The sequence below is a fragment of the Anas platyrhynchos genome, chromosome 2 (assembly GCF_047663525.1).
Source record: "Anas platyrhynchos isolate ZD024472 breed Pekin duck chromosome 2, IASCAAS_PekinDuck_T2T, whole genome shotgun sequence".
In the NCBI taxonomy this organism is placed as follows: Eukaryota; Metazoa; Chordata; class Aves; order Anseriformes; family Anatidae; genus Anas; species Anas platyrhynchos.
In genome coordinates, this window is record NC_092588.1 from 29,759,929 (window position 1) to 29,773,609 (window position 13,681).

The 13,681-nt window shown below is 41.6% G+C and overlaps 1 protein-coding gene across 7 annotated transcripts in view; it reads left to right on the forward strand.

The window, feature by feature from the left end:
• Positions 1–13,681, forward strand: part of PAG1 (phosphoprotein membrane anchor with glycosphingolipid microdomains 1) — a 108,573-nt gene that overhangs the window by 48,785 nt on the left and 46,107 nt on the right. The window contains exon 1 of one of the 7 annotated variants that reach the window (XM_072034498.1): positions 12,779–13,166. The exons of the other annotated variants lie outside the window; for them this stretch is intronic. The gene's annotated coding sequence lies outside the window, so the exon portion shown is untranslated. Of the gene's footprint in view, positions 1–12,778; positions 13,167–13,681 lie in introns of those variants that run through there. 7 annotated transcript variants of the gene reach the window in all.

A 13,681-nucleotide genomic window follows, 5' to 3' on the forward strand; every position in this document is an offset into this window, starting at 1 on the left:
GAAAGTATTGGACAGACTTTGCTGTTTTTCTGAGAATTTTACTTGCTGATTTACTCTGCTTTGAGAGCGAGGTTGTCTTTTGTGTCAGACATGCAGTGTGGCAAGCCAACAAACTTGAGAATCAAGAATGACTCAATGCCACAAACAAGATTGCACAGTTTTTCCCTCTTTCCTTCATCTAGTTCTGTTTAATACCAGTGGAAATGGCACATCTTCCACCTGTGCGTGAATACAGCTTCTGCATTTTTACAGTACATATGGAAAAGTTTGATCAGGGGTTTACCCACACAGGTAGAGGAAGATGTGGCACTGCTAACCCAGCACACCACTTCCCCAAGATAAATCTGCTTTACAGCTCAATTGAGCAAAAGTTAGAGTCATAGACAGGTATCTGACATTTCATTTTTCATGGCATAAAGACCTATGTATGTGCTCAATAACTATGCACTTCACTGTATAATTTTCTGGTTAATGATGCCTTAAAATTGTAGAGCGATTGTATTAATTTTTGTATGGCATTATGGTGAGGGTTCAAGAGCGCTACTTAACCAATATTGAACTTCAAGTTGAACGCTGAGGTTCATGGGTTTATTCACTTAATGTCTCTTGAATTTAGCAGAAGTGATAATCACAAGGGTAAAATAAAATGAATGTCCTACTTAGGGAATAAAATAATTGCATATTCTTAAGAAGGGCAGGAAGAAAAACAAACTAGTGTGAGATGAAAGTGATGAGAGATGGAAGTGATGATGATCATCCCAAACCCACTACTCAAGACGAAGAAAACTTGCCCCAAAATTCACATATTGTTGCAGTTATATTATGGGAACTACTCTTTTTGTTTCGGGGAATAAAGAAATATGTGGTCTTTCAGTCAGAGTACCTATTTTATTATTTTCACATTATTCCTATCAACATCACAATTCTGCCAAATATCCAGATATTATATGCCTGATATTATCCGTGGGGCGGGGGAAGGATCTAAGAAGATTACATTACAGAAAATTGATTGCTGATCTTCATTTAAAAGGGAAATCTGTTTCTAATCTCCTTGTTTGAGATAAGAATTCATAATGACCATCTGCATGAAAATTTTACCCATAATAATCTATTAAAAAAAAATCTGGCTCAATTTCTCAGCTTTTTTTTTTCTTCTCTGAATAAAGTTTCCTAGTCTGGCATCTAAGGGAAGAGCATCTGCTGCAAAGATGTGTTTGGAGGTTGTAAGTTATGACTCTTTACCTTTTTAAACAAGCTTTTCCATCATGCTCTGTATTACAGTTACAGAGAAATCTCCAGCTGTTGTGAACAAGCTCTGTAGTAAAGACATCATCTGGTTCGGACTGACTTCATTAAAGAATAGATTAAAATCACACTTCACTCCTTACTATAAATGTCTGAGTTCATTTTTTTTTCCCCCTAAAAATAATAATTTGACATGGTGATTTTCTTTCATTAGTCACAATTGTTGGAGATTCCTTGTATTAAAAATGGTCATGTCTCATATTTCAGCCTATTAAAAAGAAATTTCTTTACAACAGTCAGACAGAGAGCTAATAATATTTAGGAAGTCCAGTCTGAACTAAATTTTTTCATCATCTTTGACAACCTATCTAAATATCCTATGTTTGCAAATTCAAGCCCAGATTTTCAGTTTGTCTCACCAAATGTATTTATTGGGATTTACAAATGCTTCATACTTAAGCTGCATTCTATCCCATGGGAACTTTTTTCAGTGGACATTCAAATAATTATCCTTTATTTACATAAATACTTATATAAATATTTAACATTCACATTGCATTAAATAACATACTTATGTTAACGCAATATGTTGACACTAATCTAAATTAAAATGTAAAATGTTAATTGCATGTACTTGAATATTCTCACTGCAACCATGTATTAGGTTAAGGATGCTATTGGGTATCAGAGAACAGTGTTCCTGAAGCTCCTTGACCTGCTTCACTGCAAGAAAGCAGTTAAAATCTGAACGAGGATGTGAAAATATCTTTCACAGCTGTGACAGCACAGCATATGTTACTACTTTGTGTGAATATGAGCAGAGACAATTTAAACTCTGCATTTGGCCCATTAGTCTTATGGTGTCTTTTTTTTGACAATAAAGATGCCGTTGGCGAAACCTCTCCAGAAAGGACAGAGTGGGTATTTCTGCAGAGAATGCCTGGTATATTGGGATGCTGCTGGCATACAGATATTTGTAGCAGATGTTTCCAATTAACTGTAATAATGCTGGGGGAAAAAGAAAAGAAGAAAAAAAAAAAACTTTGTCCGGGATCTCCTAGATGAATATCAATACAGCACAGTTCTGCTCCCACTGAAAGGTCTTAATGTAGTGATGCTCAGGATAGGGGGTGAAAAAGTGAAAAGCAAAGAATTTGTCACAAAAGTTGAGGTTCTTGTGTGGAGGAAAATTGGGGAGCGAAGTTTTCTTGGTTTCACTGTATTTCCTGGCTTGTCTCCTCTGGTCAGTCCTGACTGCCTGCCAAGCCTGGCTCCCCAGGCACCGCTGGGGACAGTGGCAGTGCCACCGCATGTCCACAGAGCCCCAGGGCTACAGCAGCCCCAGGGAGATTGTCTTACTTCCAGCAGACTGGTGTGGATGGTTGTGTGAAACCACCAAGTGCATTTGGTGCAAAAGTTAAAGGGTGTTTTCCCTTTGGTGCTGGTGCTTCAGAAGGACACTCAGGCTGTCAATGCTCTTTTCAGAAGTTAAAGCCGTGAATTAGATTATTTGAACTAATCATGCCACTGTTTTAACATTTCTGACAGAGGTTCCTTGAGTGATTGCCAAACTTTCAATCTGTGAAGCTCCTGAGCACTTACCTGACAGAAGCTGCATCTCACTGAAGAAGGGAAATTGGTGCAGGGTTATCTGGAGCTTTCTGAAGTTTTGTTACAGTCGAGAGATGCTAAATCTTGTTTCAGTGCACTTTTTCCTAAACTGTCTGGATGTTTGCTGGACAGAAAGCTTGAACCTGATGGATCCCACATGGCCAACCACCCTAGCCACCAAGCACATTGATCTCACTGCTTGTTATTTTAGCACAGGCATCCATTTAATCTGCTTATCGGGATTTGCCTCTGTCTTTCTGGAGGCTTGAAGACCCATATTTCATTGTGCCAAACCCTCCTGTGGCACTCCAGAGAATCTAAGCCTGCAGGCAGTGCTTCTGTGCTGATGATGGAGAAGTGATGGTGTGGTCCAGTGGCTGGGTAACACCTAGCTGTGGGGAGCAAAGCCTCTCAGCTGGCATTGCTGCCCCAGTGCCATGGCTGTTCTCTGTACAAGCCTCCAGTAATGCAGCTTCCCATTCAGTTCTGTTTATTGCTATGGCTATTTTATGTGAGGATGGTATTTGTGGGGTTGCAATGGAAACCTGCTGTGCGGGGTCCTTCCTGCTGCTTATTTCAGCTTCCAGAAACCCTGTTTGCAGGTTCATGTACCGCTCCTGTAGAGAATGCCCAGCTGACTGTCTATAAGGTTAAGCCACCTCACTTTCCAATACTTCACCTCACATTATCTACTTTCAGTAGAGAATTATGAGTTTGGGAGACAGAAAGTTTAACGCTACCGAATAGTTTATTACAAGACTTTTTTAGGGCAATGGTTCTCTAAGCAAACTTCCTTAGTTTTTGGCATTCGGGAGTGTGTCTCCTTCACTGCAGTTGGGAAAACAAAGACGAGGTCTCTGCAGTGACAGTCACCTTTCATGTTTCCTGTGTGGTTCTGTTGGGTTTCATTTTCGTGCGTTCATCCCAGACACAAGGAGTGAGAACTTAAAGTTGTGTGGTGGGGTAGGGCATCTGTTTTTGTCTTCTTGTTAACACAAGAATTGAGATCAGCAAGATGGTGCTGAGTCAAAAGAGTCCTGTGTGTAGCTCACAAAAGGTTAGGGCCAAAATAAGAAGACAAACAAGGGAGCTTGACTGAATGGAAAGGATAAATCTGAAAACAGAAGTGTAAAGGATAAATGGTTCCTATGAAAACGTGTCTGTATTCAAAAAGATTATGCATAGAACAGGGTATAATTTGGGGTTTTAGCTGCACACATGTACATGGATAACACTTTTGGTATGGGAAGGATGGAGCTGCTGGCGTGGGGAAGAACAGAGTTAGTGGGTCACTGCTAACAGCAGATCTTACCCACTCTGGTCTGTCGGTCTGCCTGTTAACAGTGGTTTTGTGGCTTTGAGCTTGCAGTTAAAGGGTTATTTGTCTGGAAATGTAGCTTCAGCTGCAAATTGTTTATGCCCTCCCCTGTGTTAAGTATTGTTATTAAAAAAAAAAAAAAAAATAGGACTATGAGTGTCCTTTTTAAAAAAGGAGCTATTGGCAATTATATCACTGAGAAACAACATAAAGGCCAAAGCATTTGACACCTTCTATGCTTGCTGACGTTAAATTCGTGAAAAGAATGGCCTCCTGTTTAAACAAGCCAATATCTAAATGACTGCCTAACATATTCACCTTTTTTTTTTTTTTTCCCTTGCAGTTCAAATCCAGCAGATTTTATTGGTCATGAGTTCATGAAACACAAGTAAAATGAGTTTGTTTTATCAGGATTTGGAATTAATTAAAAAGAAAAAATAGAAGCTTCATAAAAAGAGACAGACAGATTTCTGAGTTTGCCCAAGACCTGTAATTATTGAAAGTGTCTTCCAGCACACGTATCTCCTTGCTAATAGGATCTCTTGGAGAAGATTTGTGTCTGTATTTCACATTTTTCATGTCTGTGTTTTAGCTTAGGGGCCTCTGCTTTTGAGATAACCCAGCCTCAGTTGAACTTAACTTCTTGCTGTCCTATAAAATCAGGAAAGCTAAAAAAAGAAAGAGAGAGAGAGAGAAAGACGATTTTCTGAACTTTATTAGCCATTTTTCATGGAACAAAACCTGCTCCATCAATAGGATTGTAGGCTGTGGTGCCTCTCACTTAAGGGAACAGGAATTGGTGGGCCAAGGGAAGCTTTCCAAGCTGGTGTGAGCAAAGATTCAGGCTTTAACTCACCATGACTTCTGGTCATGGTACAGAGAGACTGTTGACAGCCACCTTAAACATCTGTTTTTACAAGTGGTGGAAAAAGGAGAATTACTATTTTATCTTTCCCTTCCTCAGACAGTAAAATAAATAAAGGCAGGGAGGGTACAATTGCCATTTGTTGTGTGGTGCACATAACATTTAGAGGAGGTGAGGCTTTCCTAAACATACTGCATGAATAACTTTTTTTCCTCAGCCCCACTGATTGAAAATGAAATATTCATCCTGCTTGCCTTGTGTAGGGCACATCATCACAGGGCAGCTGCCGATTTCTCAGGGGCAGCAGGTAGAGCCCCTGGGCCAAAGTGCACAGCTGGCTGCAGCTGATCCATCGCCTTCCTTGGGGACAGAGGAGTGCATGTGAAAAAGGAGTAAAAAAAATGTAATGAAATTTATTAACAAATGTGAGGAGGGAACAAGCTCAGGAAGATGAATCTGAGTAGCATGAAAGCTATATACAAAGCCACTTTCAGTGTTGCAATAGCTAAGAGCTCCAAAACTGGGCCACCGAGTCCATCTCTGGAGGAAGGCTCTGCTTGCTCCACACCTGCGGAGTGGGAGCTGTGAGCAAGGCAGGCTCTGAGTATGAGCGTGTGTGCATGTGGGGACTTCTTTGCTTCTTCATCTCCCCTCAGGCTTAACAGAAAGTGTTTGTCTCCCATCCCTATCTGTCCTATCTGCCTTGATGTGGGAGAAAAGGCATACTGAAGCCCATGTGATTCCCATGAGTTTAATGCAAATACCGAACATGAAATTCAGGGTTTGGTTAAGTGTGGGTTTTTTACAGGTAGGCTAACGCGATCCTCTGTGATGTGCCATTACGTATTCTGGCAAAGATTGCTCATTTAAGCAACTCCCATCTCTGATCTCTGTTTCAGGGTTTTATGCTTGTGTCTCTCCCAGCCCAATTAATCTCCCAGTCCATGGGCAATATTGTTAACTCTCTTGACCAGTGTATTTTGTACTGCACAGTCTGGAGGAGATGAACAGGCTCCTGCTAACCCCTTGGCTGTGTTAGCAACTTATGTAAAACTGACAGAAGTCACATCCAGAGATGAAAAAATCTTGCAATCCACCTAGCCTTGGAGGACTTCTTAAGCATCTGGTTCTGTTCCCACTGAAGGAGTGATTTAAGGGGAGATTTTCTGAAAAGGGGGATGTACAAATGTCCTGTGTTGTCCTCCCTGTCCGAGCACTGCTCGGAGCAGTGATGCTGCCCTCTATGTGTCCGTCAGTCTGCTCTGCCTGCCAGCTCCCATGCACAGGAGCTGAAGGCAGTAGGCAGGGGCACACAAACAGCAGGAAGATGCCAAAGCCATCCGCAGGGACCAAGGCAATGTCTGCTGGAAGCAGGTGGAGAAGGAGTGGAATATCTGCTTTGGCAGCTTTCTGACATGTGGATGAAAGAACTTTTGACCTGAAACTTCACACAATATTTCACGTACGTTTCTAGCTTCTCCACTCTGTTTGCCAAAAAGGAAGCTCTCAGATCGCTCTCCTGTTGGTCAGAGGCACCTCTGGCTGACTGGTCCTCGCTCAGACAAGTGCTGATTTCAGAGGCTCCATGGAGCTTAAAGTATATTTGAAAATCAGGGCAGGGTACAGTTTATCAGCAGCCAGGCATAAGCCTGCATTTATCAGACATTTGTCAGATTTGCTTTTTTAAGTTTTCTTTTCAGTTCCTATGAATCTCTAAATTATTTCAACCCAGCATCTTGAACCAAGTTTGGGTGAGGCTTCCACGTATGCACCAATCCATCTGTGGTGAGTACATCAAAGGGAGAACAACGTGCCTAAGGACAATACGACAATAAATAGCCAAAGAGGTCTGCGCTCTTACAGGTAGTGTGCAGTCCTAACAAAAAGCATAAAATCCCAAGACAACAGTAAAGAGACAGAAGCTGGAAACTCCAGTTCTTACTCATCTGTTGTTCATCTGCTTTGGGAGCTATGTGAATATGAGGTGCTTCATTAGCCTGGTGTTGTTTTTTTTCCCTTTATTTTTTTTCTTTCCTTCTTTCTTTCATGCCCATAACATAGGTCAAACACTGGGCAGTATTCCTACATTTCAGGCTAGTGCCACATGGAGCAGGTGTGCAGGCAGCATCTCTCTCTGCTTCCTCCTGTGGGTGCTTTGGAGAACATTACAGACAGCCTTCCTTGCATAAAAAGGTGCTTGGCATAATTAGTCAGCCTTTTATGTGTCTTTGGTGTGGATTAAGGTTGCTCATCTTGTTTTTCCTGCTTTGTAAACTGATTTTCACTTCTGAAGGATAATCAAAGAGACTAAGCACTAGTAGCTGGTGGTCTGCATCCTATCCTGTTTCTCCTGAAATGGGCCTTCCAATATTAAACACCATCTCAATCCACTCTGATTAAATCAAAGTTTCTAAGGGTGGTTTGTTTTTGTTTCAGCGCTCTTTCTCTCACTTTAGTAGATCCTTTCTTTTATGAATAAACAAACTGAACAGAGATTTTTAGCACTGATTCAGTACTTAAACGAGCTTCCAAAAGTTTCTGCAGAGAAGTAGGTCTGGTGAAGGACTTGAATAGTTTGTGCAAATACTTGAAATACTTCCTTGTTACAGAGCTCTTAATTTTTACGTTTTAACAAATAGTTTTCATATAACGCAATCTGCTGAATGCAAACAGTTTTATCAGTTAAGCTTTTGCTGAGTGTGATGCCACCATTCCTGGAAGCAAAGCTGGGATTGTTCGAACAGGTTGGGCAGGATCAGAAATACAAGTCAGCCCAGGGAGATGGGATGCAGCACAGTCCAGGCTGGTGGGGAGGCAATGGCACAGGTATCCTTCTTCTTAGCTGCTCTATCACAGCTTGTCAATAAATGACAGGAGGATGTCATTCTTTATCTCCCTATAGCATTTATAATCCCAAATCATTGACTGATATATAGATTTATATTTTCTGGTGGCTATTTTGCCAATTACCTTGGTATCGCTTCCATTTCCAAAACCTCTGTCAGCTAATATCCCATAGCCTGGCCAATTATTCTGAGCACACTTTAATTAGATTTGACATTTAAAAATAAATATATGATTCCCTTGTGCATTTGTAGTTTAGCAATTTGATTTAGATAATCAAATCTTGTCCATATATCCAAATAATTTTGGAGAGTTTCTCCTGGTTAGTTATGACAATACCAGATAATGCATTTGCACTATTTTTAACCAAATATAAAAACATTTGAATGTCATGAGTCTAAAAGAGCTTTGACCTGAAATTTAATTAAGGACTGGAAAATAGGGAAAGTGGGAGGATGTAGCAGAGAATTAACAGAAGAAAATTCTGGTCATTGCTGCTGTTAAATGCAATGGTCTAGAGAGGTCTTGTTCCAGAATTGTTCGGCCTCATAGAGAGTATACATTTGAAGACTATGAGGAGTAGAAAATGAAATTTCAGTGATGTGATTTTTTTCCTTCATTTTTAATAAAAATGAGCAAGCTGCAAGGAAGAATAGAAGGCAAACTGAAGCTGAAGGAAGCCCATTTGTAGCTATCCCTGTCCTAATGAATACCATTAGGAAACCATCTAGAAGTATTTAGCCTTGACCGATGCAGACTGAATAACCCAACATTGTCTGGACTAAGCAATCCTAACTCTATCAAGTAGTTGGGTGAAAGGACAGCTGAAAATTCCAGTTGCCACAAAGGGAAGCCAAAGAGACATGGTCAAAAGCTCAATAAAAACAGCCTTACTAAAACCAGGTGAGGTGAAAGTTTTAGCTCCATTTTTAGTGCTAACCTGACAGATTACAACAGAGAAGAAAGAAATTTGAAAAGAAACAACAACAACAAAAAGTGTTCTTTAAAAAACAGTAAAGCTTCCCCAATGTACAGTATTTTGTAATTGCTATAATCAACTTCCATTAAAAAGATTTGAGAAAATTTTTTGCATTCTTGTAGTACAAAATAGTGAACTTGGATTGTATTGGTACACTTTGATCTTCATAGGGCCTTGACTTGGCTTCTGGAAGAAGGGGCTTGAGATATATGGTAGGTATGTCAAGTTAAAATCCAAATGACCATAAATCTTTTATGTGATTTGTATAGGTGATGTCTTCACCTGAGGTAGTCAGGAGCCTTCAGTGGAGCCTTTGTCTGTAGACCCAAATGATCTGTGTCATAGTAAGGTAATTCGGTGAGATAGGTAGCTCAGTGTGAAATGCAGTCGTCTTCAACAGAAAGAGCACACAGTCCAGAGTGCGTGTGCCTTCAGAGGATGTAGGAGATACACAAGTACCTCTGAGAACTGACAAGCCAAAGGTGATGTGCTCCTAGATGCTTGATTACGGTGTAATTTTGTGTTTAATACCTGGATTTCCAGCTCAAGCTGCAAAATATTTCATGCAGTGCAGCACTGGGCTTAGGCAGTGGAAGGACATGATGAGATGCATCTACCAGTGCCATGCCATGCTCCAGATACAGCTGTCAGTGAGAGTAACTCTCTTAAAAAGTTAATGCAGGAAGGAGCAACAGCCGAAAGTTTGACTGGAAAATCTCTCATTTAGGAAAATCTAGAATATGCAGTGTTATCAAAATGGATTTCTTCAACAGCTAACTTTAATTTAACTAAGATCTCTATCTAAACTTAAGGCTTCATTAGCACCTGATGCAGGCTGAACACATCTTTCTCTGACTAGTTGAAGATTTGAAGTAACACCAATTAGAGAAGTAATTTACAATTGTAAATTGTACAATTTCCATCTCTATGGATAGACATGTTCATAATTTGCTTAAAGATGTTTGCTTTGTATTTGTAAAGATTGAATTTGATAGGGCATTAAAATATCAGTGACTGAGTCTTGGCATATTTTCTTGGAGAAGTAAATTACCACTCTCATGTCTTCTGAAAAATGAATATTGTATCCCTCTGTCTCTTAGTTGCAGATTTGCAGAGAGAGAGAGTCACAAAAGCCTGTGATCAAACCAGATTTTTGGAGTAGCAGTGTCCAGAGAAATATAATCATTCCATACCTCCAAGACACATACTGCACCTTATCTTCATGCAAAAGCATGCATATTTTTACAGAAAAGATATTCTCTGAAGCTTTCTTTCTGTAGTTCTTTAATCCATTCTTCCACTGAGTGACAGAACTCTTTTGTCACCTAAACTGCTCTGAGCAATACCTTTGTGTTATGCTCTTTGAGAGCTAAGGATGTGTGAGATAGAGATGAGGAGGATTCTGATCTCAGATGGATGGTATAGATCCAAAGATACTGGAAATTAAGGGAATTACCTTCAATTTACACCAATGGAAATGAGGTAGCCTGCACTTGAAAACAACAGTGAGAATAGTCTGAAAGTGTTCATCTTTCATGTGATTCTAAAAAATAATCGCCTGATCTTTGCATGCCATAGAGGTGGAAAAAGAAGACAATAAAGCTTTTAAACAATAAAAAACAAATGGATCACAAAGACCCAGAAAAAGAAGGATCTACAAGGAAAAAAAATCAATAAGCTGTCATAAGCAGAGATTTATCTTTTACATATACGTAGCTTATGTTTCCTTCCAAATGTAAATACTGCGCATTTCTGTTTTCATACCTAGATTTATCCACACTAAATACATGAGCCCTTAAGCAAAGTCTAGAGCTGCAGACAGCTGAATTGGTAGAGGTGACATGAGATGGCACAGGCAGTCTGTATCACTCTTCTGCTCCATACTCAAGACTTTCCAAGAGCAGTAACTGTCATCATGTTCTCGGCTGCTTCCAAGCCAAACCATACCATGTAGTAGACACTTGGCATTAGACAGACTGGTGACACTATGTGGTGGTTCCCAAATGTTGCGCAGTGAAGGAGGAAAATGCCATGGGGAGAGCAATGCTGAGGAGCAGATTCACATAGACTAGAAAGTTGGGAGAAACAGAAAATGGAGGGGCAATAAAGCTGGCCTACAGGACATTGTTCTTGATTATACCTGACCTGTTTTAGCTGGGGTAATTCTACTTGCTGCTAGCAACAAGCATTTCCTAATGTACTTTAGCATTAGACATTACATACTCTAATATTTATTGAATTGCATTTGTCAGCTGGCCTCCATGCAGTTCTCTGTTTTAGGGTGTCCTTTTGACTCTAAACAACTGCCTCAGCACTTTGTTTTAAAGGATAGAAATATATGGATTTTTGAGATTACTTAAGGAGTTCTATAGGGCAGAAAGAGATCAAGTTTGAGATCCATCAGCTGGGATACTGACCTGGAAGCTAAATGCATGTGTTACTCTGAAATGAGTTTTAGATATTTATGATGTTCAGTCAAAGAATATCTCATTTTGTTTATTGCCACAGAGTCATCTGATTCTGCTGGAACAAAGCAATCTTGATCTTGCTTGAGTTCATTTGGCAAGATGCTAAGGCAAATATCTTGATCTTATTAGTATATCAAAAGAAAATAAACTTTTAAAAGAAGTTATTAAAGAGCAAAATTCAAAGAGGTGGTTGCTCATTTACAACTTTCTGTTCTTAGCTTAATTTTGAGTACAAGATGCACAGTCTTACTGGGCTGCTAGTATCCACTGGCACCACCACTCGGTTTTCCTGAAAAAGGATGTTGGAGTTTTGGCCACAGCAAAATGCTTTCAAACAATCGGGTTGTCTTTAGAAAATAGTTCCAAATTTCTATCTAGAAACGTCTCGTGTTGGAAACTCACAGGCAGTGATTTGGAAATGGCATGTCTGTGATGGTTACCAAAGGCAGCTCTGGCCGGTTCCCCAAAATTTAACTGCAAGAACGAGCCCTTGGAGCTGGTATGCCAGTGATGAGTGCTAGTGGCTCTCAGGCTGACCTGGTAGGACCGCTAAAAAAATGAGATGGGGCCCCTGTGGAACTGCCAGGGAGTCACAATTAATACTAATTGCATGGGAAATCATTGTAATGCTATGGTGGTTCATCAGGGGCCTGGAACGTGTTCAGAGTTGTGCTGCACCCAAGGACTGTGTGTCTCTTGTTGTTTGTCACTAGAAGTAAACCCTTCATTGCTTACCGCAGTGTTCAGTTGCAGTATTTTAAGGTCTGAATTATAATTAACGTGAAGAAATGTGGAACGGCTACCATGCATCATGTAGCTTGGCTTGGGAACATTTGAGTTAAACTGTGAAATTCCAGTTGGTCTCAGCAGGGATCGCCGCTCACTTCCCTGCAGGCAGGGCGAGATAACTTCTCATCTGCTGATAGAAAAGAAAACAAACTTGGAGTGTATGCTGTGCACATATGAGAGTGTGCTTTTTAAGAGGGAAAAATATATATATAGGCATGTAATTGTGAAAGGCTTGCCTCTTAGAAGTGCTGCCACTTTCCTCTCCACATACTGACAGCTGCAAACAGCTGCCGGGAGGGTGACCTGTTGCCTCATCGCACAATTTTTGGGTGAGGAAAGCGTATCATTTTCCTGCCTTCTGGAGCAGGAAAATGGCACTGCCATGTGGAAGAGGTGACCGGCCAGCCTGGCCAGGAGCTGTGGGGTGTGTGTGGCTCCGGAGCCCCGTGGCAGCACAGCTTCGCCGCTGCGTCCCGCAGCCACGAGTGGAGGTTTGGGTGGGTGGGTGGGGTGGCCTTTGTAGCGCTGGCCCTGCTGTGTCACCAGACTGCTGTTCATCACAGCCAAGGCTTCAAGTCGAGAGTTGCACTTGGGGTGACTCCTCCCCTGCTTCCGATGCTTGCTCACGCAGCCACCCACAGCCCTGAGAAAAAAACTGTGAGGTGAGGCGGGGAGCCACTGCCACGGCCTTCACCTCCCCTCCAGCCACCACCTCCGGGTAACGCAGTGAGGCTTCGGCTGATCAAAAATACACTGCTTCTTTCCCTCATCACTCCTCATCAGAATAAGCGAGAAGAAGGAAAGTAGAAGTGCATGGCTGTGCATTAGGGTGTCTTTGTGGTAGAGCCCGCTGCCAGGGCGGACAGAGGCAGCTTTGTGTGCGGGCTGCCGCGGGCTGGCAGCCGCCGAGGTGGAGGTCCGGCTGTGCATGCAGAATCGCAAAGTGAAGGAGGTCAGGGCTGGAGCTCCTGGAGCTGCATTATCCGAGCTGCTGACAGCTCCTCCTGGTGTCCTCCGCACGGCAGAAATGGGGGCCTGGACGCAGAGGTAATGCTCTTATCCCTGTGGTGGCACGGCGGTGATTGCCGCTGTCTGGTTATTAATTGAAGGGTGTGTGACAGCGCGGGGAGAAGTTTGGAGTCCGCGGTGCTCTGCAGGAGAGCAGCTCCGTGGCTGTCGTGCTGCAGCTGGGGGTGTTTGGAGCTCGTCTGATCCCTGTGTGAGGGTTTGGTTTGCATTACAATCAGTGAGAAAAATCTGTGTTCCCATCAGAGAGAGAAAAGACCATTTCGTCTCGTGCTTTCTTTCATACTTTCTAAGCCAGAAGCTACTATACATATGCAACATTAAACGGGTTTTGCTAATAGAAATACATTAACATACAGCCATTAGGCAAGGTAAATACTTCTTCCTATTAGCAGTTCCTCACCCCTGCAGGTACTCGGGGTGCATAAACTGCTCCGTTCAGTGGGAAAAAAATTAACATTTGTTCCACACACCTCAGCAGAAATAAAAATGCATTTATTTTTTTCAACCACTTTGGAATAACTAAGAGTAGGCAG